Source organism: Cucurbita maxima, unplaced genomic scaffold (genome assembly GCF_002738345.1).
Source record: "Cucurbita maxima cultivar Rimu unplaced genomic scaffold, Cmax_1.0 Cma_Scf00814, whole genome shotgun sequence".
NCBI lineage: Eukaryota > Viridiplantae > Streptophyta > Magnoliopsida > Cucurbitales > Cucurbitaceae > Cucurbita > Cucurbita maxima.
The window spans coordinates 2,322-10,332 of NW_019272830.1; the positions used below are offsets into that span (position 1 = coordinate 2,322).

The 8,011-nt window shown below is 34.2% G+C and overlaps 1 non-coding gene across 1 annotated transcript; it reads right to left on the reverse strand.

The window, feature by feature from the left end:
* Positions 1 to 7,734: 7,734 nt before the first annotated feature.
* On the reverse strand, positions 7,735 to 7,806 carry TRNAC-GCA. Its single transcript has one exon. It is a non-coding gene; the product is annotated as a tRNA-Cys (tRNA).
* Between the last annotated feature and the right edge of the window lie 205 nt (positions 7,807 to 8,011).

The following is an 8,011-nucleotide window of genomic DNA, read 5'->3' on the forward strand; positions in this document are numbered from 1 at the left end:
TCCCTCTCTTCAAGATTCGTCCTCGAATCAGAAAAATCATCACCTTTATCAAAGGGACTCAACTTAGCAACATTGAAAGTAGAATGTATTGACAATTCTACGGGAAGATCAATTTTATTGTTCCATGCAATAAAATGAGTCATCTCATTTTACTAAATGTCTTACAGAGCAATTATAGTCAAATAAAGAATTAGGAATCCACGTTATCTTTAAATCTACAGACACGTGAATTGAACACGATTCATTATATTTTAAACATAAATAATCACTAATTTCACTAATTTTAGTATGAACGTGGATCAAACACGTGACCTTCAGATCTTCAATCTAACGGAGCTATCCTTGCAATCATTTGAGTTGTGATTTTAAAAAGAAATAATCACTAATGTATGACGCTCTCCCCGCAATTACTAGAAATGAAAATTCATAAGTAAAGGTATTTTAGCTAATTTTTTATTGAATAGCCAGGTTGTGCGAAACAGGTGTGGTGAACATGGAGATCGAACACGTGACCTTCAAATCTTAAATTTGACGCTCTACAAACTGAGATATCCCTGCTAACATTAAAATTGAAAGTTTTTAAGTAAAGGAATTTCTGCTAATTAATTGAAATTTTAGAAAGAAATAATCACTAATTTTAAATTGAAGAGTCAAATTATGCAAGATCGAACATGAGACCTTTAGATCTTCAATCTAACGCTCTCTCAACTGAGTTATCCACATTAACATTAAAAATGAAAATTCATTCGTAAAGGTATTTTCGCTAATTCATTTTAATTTTAAATAGAAATAATCACTAATTTTTAATAAGATATTCAAGTTATCCAACTTGTATAAGGTGAGGTGAACTAGAACACGTTAGGTATTTCTGATAATTCATTGAGATTTCAGAAAGGAATAATGACTAATTTTAGATTGAATAGTCGGGTTATGCAACTAGAATCGGGTGCAGTGAACGTGGAGATCAAACACGTGACCTTCAAATCTTCAGTCTGACACTCTCCCAACAGAGCTATCCCCACCGCTAATATTAAAAATGAAAATTCATAAGTAAAGGTACTTCCGCTAATTCATTATATTTAAAAAAGAAATAATCACTAATTTTAGATTGAATAAGGAAGTTATGTTTTTAGATGGTATAGTCAGGTAATAAACTTGTATTATGTGAGTTGAACGTGATAAAACACGTGTGACCTTCAAATCTTCAGTCTAATAATCTCCCAACTGAGCTACGGTTGCTAACATTAAAAATGAATATTCATCAGTAAAGGTATTGGGTACACTTCTGAAAATTCAACAAAAGGCAATAGTATTAGACCGAGATGCCAGATTTAAATCTCGCTTCTGGAAAATTCAACAAAAGGCATTGGGTACGCAGTTATAGTACGACATTCGACCCATAAACAGATGGTCAAACAAAAATGCTCAAGCAAATATTGGAAGACATGTTGAGGGTATATGTGATGGATTTTGCGGGAAGCTGAGATAAGTACCTACCCCTTATGAAATTCGCTTATAATAATAGTTTTCAAGCCACCATACAAATAGCCACATACGAGGTTCATGATCCCCTATCTTTTGGGAAGAAGGGGGCAAACGACAACTATTGGGCAGTAGCTGGTGCAAATTACCAACGCCACAGTCCAGAAGATTAAAGCTAGGATACAAACCGCACAAAGCCGAGAGAAAAGCTATGTAGACCTAAGGCGCAAGGACATGGAATTGTAGGTAAGGGATCATATATTTCTAAAGGTTCCCCATGAGAGGGGTGCTCAGGTAGGGTAAAAAGGTAAGCTAAGCCCTAGGTTTATCCGTCCTTTTGAGATATTAGAAAGGACTGGATCTGTGACCTATAGAATCGGGCAATGCCCAAATTTGTCTACAGTACATAATATCTTTCATGTATCCATACTACGGAAGTATACCCTAGATCCTTCGCACGTACTGGCTCATGAAACTCTCTTCTTGAGAGATGACCTAACGTATAATGAAGACCCGATTCAAATAATAGACAAGAAAGTCAAAAGATTGAGAAACACGAAAATCGCTCTTGTTAAGGTCCTATGGAAGAATCATAGAATAGAAGAAGCCACTATAAATTATGAATGGTAGTGAAAAATCCGTCTATAAATTATGAATTAGGGTAGACTATTAGGGGCAAGAAGCAAGCTTAGTCGAGTACCCAATCGAGAGATACAAGTTTTTTGTTTTGGGGTATCGTGTTCATGGGTTTACTTCGAATTCGAGAACTATAGTCCACTATTCATTTCCAAACTTGTTCCTGCACCTTCTAAATAAGTTTACCCATAAGTTTGGTGAAGGAAAGAGGTCCTCATAGTGCTAGTAGGTTTTCACACGAATCAGTTCATGTTAGGTTACCCTCTAATGTTTTCCTAAGCTAAGACCTCAACTCCTAAAGCCTAACCCAAGACATTATGTATAAACCTAGGTTCATCAATAATCCATGTACCAAGTACCTAGAACTATGTGAATAACATGCTAAATAAGTTGCTAGGATCCATACCCATAAATAGCCATTATCTGCCATTACGATGTGTACTAAAAGGCCCCTATTCCTCTTTAGGTAGAATATCCTGCAATATGTATCATGAGTTGGATGTTATAATAGGCCTACCTTTTCCATCAGCTAAACGAGATGTCCTGCACCACGATTTACCAGTAGGATTACATGATTATGACGACACCACTCATGTGTTCATGGGGAGAAAATTGAAGGTTGTTTTAGGGGAAGGTTTTCAAGATCAGTATATGATACATGACACGATGACCTCTTAGCTACAAGATCCTGTAAACATAACAAGAAGTAATATCCTAGCTTAAGGTCGCGATTAAGACCCTATTAGTAGGCTACTTACTAAGTTTTACTCACTCCACGTTTATCATTTTTTTTTTCAAGTAACTAAGAGTTGGTCATGGATGAGAGTAGACTTTGGATTGTGAGCCATGGACTAACCTCTGTTTTTAAAATAGTATTTTTTGTTCTTCTTTTGAATCTGCTTCTTATTTTGTGTTTGTAACGAGTATGTATATGTAACACCCCAAACATGAAGAAAATTAGCTCCCATAAGAATAAGCCACTCATGAAAGACCCAAAGGATAGAAAGGAAAAAAAATTAAAGTTTCAAGCAAGAACAAGGGATTTAGTCAATTGAGTACCCTAACAAGTGATTTCAAGGAGTTAAAAGGCCTTTTAAAAAGGATTGGAAAGGAAAAAGTAAATGAAAAGGGCAAAAAAGTCATTTTATCAATTATAAAAAATCTTTCCCGATTTGTAATTCCTTATCTAGAAGGAATCTCAAGATTCAAAATAAGGGGGAAATGATCAAAAAGCAATGAGGAATTTGTAGAAAAATTATGGATCTTTTTTTACGAGAAAAATAATAATAAAATATTCGAAAAGTGGCAAATTACCAAAATACCCCTGAAAGAATGGATAATTAGAGAAATGCCACTCTAATTAGAATCACAGCATCTACTGTGACCATTTGAGCAAAATCCTTCAAACTCAAATCTCAACTGTTAGATCTCCTCCAAAATTTGATATGATCTAGATCAAACATGCACGGATCATCACATCCAACGACTAGTATTCAAAGCCAAGGTCGGTAAGGCTATGATCGGAGTTGATATCTCCGAAAAATTATCTAGAGAGTTCGATCTCTAAATAATAAAGATTCTAGAGCTCTCAATGTCGGTTTAAGCTCCTCCTATAAAGTCTGAAGTAGGAGAAACAATATGAAATAAGAATCGAGAAAGGTTGATCCCCCAATCGAAGGCAATAAGCGTTTAGATTATGGGTCAACTACTCTCAGATTTCTTCCAAATTCGAGAGCAATCCTCCACCATTTCTCTTCGAACATCTAAATAACGAAGATTCTGGAGCTCTCAATGTCGGTTTAAGCATCTCCTATAAAGTCTGAAGTAGGAGCAACAATACGGAATAAGAATCGAGAAAGGTCGATCCCTCAATCGAAGGCAATGAGCGTTTAGATTATGGGTCTCCTACTCTTAGATTTCTTCCAAATTCGAGAGCAATCCTTGACCATTTCTCTTTAAACTTATTCCTACAGTTTCTCAACAAGATTATCCACAAGTTCTATGAAGGAATAGAGTGGTGAAAGTGCCCAGAAACCATTCCTCCAATTCGATCCTCCATTGAAGAACTTTAAGAAAAACTTGAAAATCCAATCCGAGGATACATGATCACTCGTCGAGCAAAAATGATTCCAATCAGTTTCTGCACCTCCAAGGAATGCTTCCATAGAAGACCACGAAGAAAAATAACCTCGAGAGCATGCCGAATTGAAGGAAATAGGTTTCGAAATTAAATTGGNCTAACTTAACGAATTGATTTCAACTAGGAGCAGGTTAAAAGGATAAATAACTCTTAGATTGAACTTGAAATCTATGATTGTCACTCTTAGATTCCAAGACGACTCACTCAAAAATTAGCTTGATCATAACTAATCTAATGAATAGATTTTAACACCAAACCTAAAACAAGGTTTGAAAGAAACATAACACCAAAATAGTTTCCAACACAAAGTTTTTGTATTCCACAATGTTTTCAAACANTCGAATTCTTATCTACGATCTCTTTTCCTTCAAATTAAGGATTCCTCTAACTTCAGAGGAATAAGTTGAGTGAACTTGATAAAGGAATCGAGAGCTGAAACATCGTAGAATAAGCTACCGAAGTGATCGAAAATCTGGCATTTCGAGTGAGTTCCATACTGGGAACGATTTTTGGAAATTAAGGTCCTAGACTCAAAGACATTTCTCCAAACCAATTCCTTTAGCTTGAAGAAATGATATTAAAGAGATTCAATGAAGAAATAGGGCCTTGAAACCCCTAGAATCGGCTACCCAATAAAAACTCCTTTGTTTTATCTCCAGCGATAAATCATATTTTGGATGAACTTTGGAAGAGAATACCTTAGGCTACGATCTACGAGAAGGTATCAAATCAATCCCTAGCCCTTCCTTGTAACACCCATCTTTAAGTTTCACGAAGAAATCAAGGAAAGAAACGATGTAAATGGGCTGTACAAGCCGAGTTTCAAATGGCGGCGATGCGAAAAATGCACATCTTCTTCCTATTTAGAGGAAGAAAACGATGATATGGCCAGTTCAACTGAATTGTCCAAGTCAACTCAAAATTTGATCTTTTCTCTGGTTTTCTCAATTTTAACCCCATTCCAGATCGATTCTCATAAAAAAAAAAAACATTATGGTTTCATAAACTAGACACAATAAGGAGTATGTGGAAGGAAATTTGAAGTAATTCAGATACTGGAAGCTCAAGAATGGAGGTCCCAAACGTCGACGACGAGGCAAGTAGCCCCCTTAGACTCTTTGTTAAGAAATACTTGTAGAAATCGCTTGGATTTTTATATGAACCCTAAACCAAGTATGAATTAAGGATATATGAAAGAAAAATCCAAATAACTGTGAGTTAAGACCCTGAACCAATCAAATAGCTCGAGGTTTAAGTAACGTTAAAATAACTCACTATATGAGTTCCGCTACCTATCAAATTTTAATACTGAGCATATTATAGCATGTTGAGGTTAGATATGAAATTTGGGGGTCATTGGATAAGGATAAGTAGGTAAACCAAGAAACGGTGTAAAATGACCATATCCCCTATATTATTTCAATATTCACTCTAGAAACCAGGGTTAAAAACTATATTATTTCAAACCCTCCATTGTTGCTTCTACTTTGCATGAAAATGCTTCCACTAAATCAAGTTACTAACTAGTTGGTTTGGTTCGGTTCAATTCTTGGGTCCACTAGATTGAAATGACCCAGCTCAATTAAACTCTTGATAATATAAAAATCATAAGTTTCTTAAATTACATTAACTTAAACCCCTAATTTCTTTTTAGAATGTTTAGGTTTGTGTCTAGTTAATCTCTAAATGCTTAAAAGTATCTAATAAGACTTCTTTTCAAATGAGTGATTTGATATATCATAGAGGACAAAATATTTATTTGTTCCAAATATCTTAGGTTGACCAATCTTTTTTGTCAAGTATTTTGAATATTATCATTGTGAATTACTAATGCGGATTGAATCTCATTAATAAAAATATCCCAAAACTCGGGTAAAGATACATCAAAATAAATACTTTAATTTCATCTTCAAAATTTATTTCCACTTAACTCAGTTGACTTATAATCATAATAGTCACGGTTACACAAATATTTACAAACTTAAAAGGTAAATTATAAGGAGTACAAGAGAAAAGTGCTTAAAATAGTTTCAAAATATAGAAAAAAAAGATAACAGGGATGGGTCAAAGTCAACATTTGGTTTCTAGTTACCATGGTACGGTCAAAACTTATTTATTTCTTTGAAATGTTTGAGTTTACCATTTACATGTTTTCATTTTTCTACTTTTTTTTGCCTGCATTTAGAAATGAAGCAAAATTAGTCTGGTTGTCACGCTTAGACCTATTATCCTTCCACCAATAGGAGCAAAAGGCAACGTTACTATGTGAAACTAGTTTCACGTCATTAATTCAACAATAAGGGTATTATCATGCATTTAGAAATGAACCCATATTTAAAAAATTTAGATAAAATAGAAAAGAATTGTTATCTCAAAGATAATGATACTATGTGAAACTAGCCTCAAGATGCTTCCTTAACTCTTAGGGGCGGTAAACCAACGGTTCCTTCATCCAAGACCCATGGCCCAACTCCCAACATGGAAGGGATAATCTGGAGAATCATTCCAAGAACCCTAACGGATGGGTTACAAACTCACATTATCAAGCTCGACAACAAACAATGTCGCCGACAAACTTATGAAGACTACATGAAATTATGAATATATTAATGTTGGATTTTTTTAATTTACCGATTTTTAAAATGTTAAATTATGTAAAATTACTGGCAAATAAGAATATTTTAGAGAGCTTTTCCTTTTTATTTAAGATTTTGATATTCAAAAAGCTAAAAAACAAGGAGATGAAATATTAATGATATTAATGGGTCATAGGTTGTAGAAGAGGAGTGAGTGAAAATAAAAAGGGAGATGATTTATGCAACTCACTAATAGTTAGAACCTTATTTTAGAATGTTAAGGGCATTAGTTTTGAAAGTTCATGAATATTTTTGGTACTAGTGGTTTTGTCAATATAAGAATGCAACTTATATTAAAATTCATACTAAAAAATTACTTTTTTTATGTTTATGTCACGAGCCATTTCCGAAGCAAGTTAAAAGAGGTTGAACACAAAGTAAAATGTTTTCTCGAAATAAAAAAAGAATTAAAATATAATAAACATATATATTTACATTATATTCAAAATAGAGTTTATAGGTTCATAGTACAAAATAAGGGAAAGGTTAAAAAAATCATTTTAAAACATCAAAAATAGTTTTGGTGGGTGTTGTTGGTCTAGGGCAACTACTCTTAGTTACATGAAAAAGATGGAGTGAGTACAAGACTCGGTAAGTTAGCCTAATTGTAAGTAAGTTTTTAACCATGTTCATAGTGGGTGCTTGGATACCACACTCTTTTGTTAATGATAGCTTGGTTCTTGTCCGAGAATAGTGGCCCTTAGGTTCTAAGTACATGGTTCTATGTGGTGGAGTACTTTGGAATAAGGTTTGGAATCGGTAATTATTCTTATTTCTTTTCCTTTAGACACTCGGTGGTTGGGAGCAAATCGAACAAAGTGTTCGTCCAAAATTTTTAAAAGGGCCCAACCAAATTCGAACTGGTGACCTCTTGATCTGCAGTCAAATGCTCTACCACTGTGCTATGAACCCATTTTATATGATTTTAGCCTTAGTGACCCCTTCTACCAAGTGTCAGTCCAAAAGTGTAAAACGTGTCTGTCGAAAATAGAAAGGCCAAAAAGATAATTCAAACATAGTTCATCTACAAACTACCCAAAGCTATTAAATACAAATTGAAGAAAATAAGACATAACATAAATAATCTTAAATGTAATTCAACTCCCAAAGATAAAAA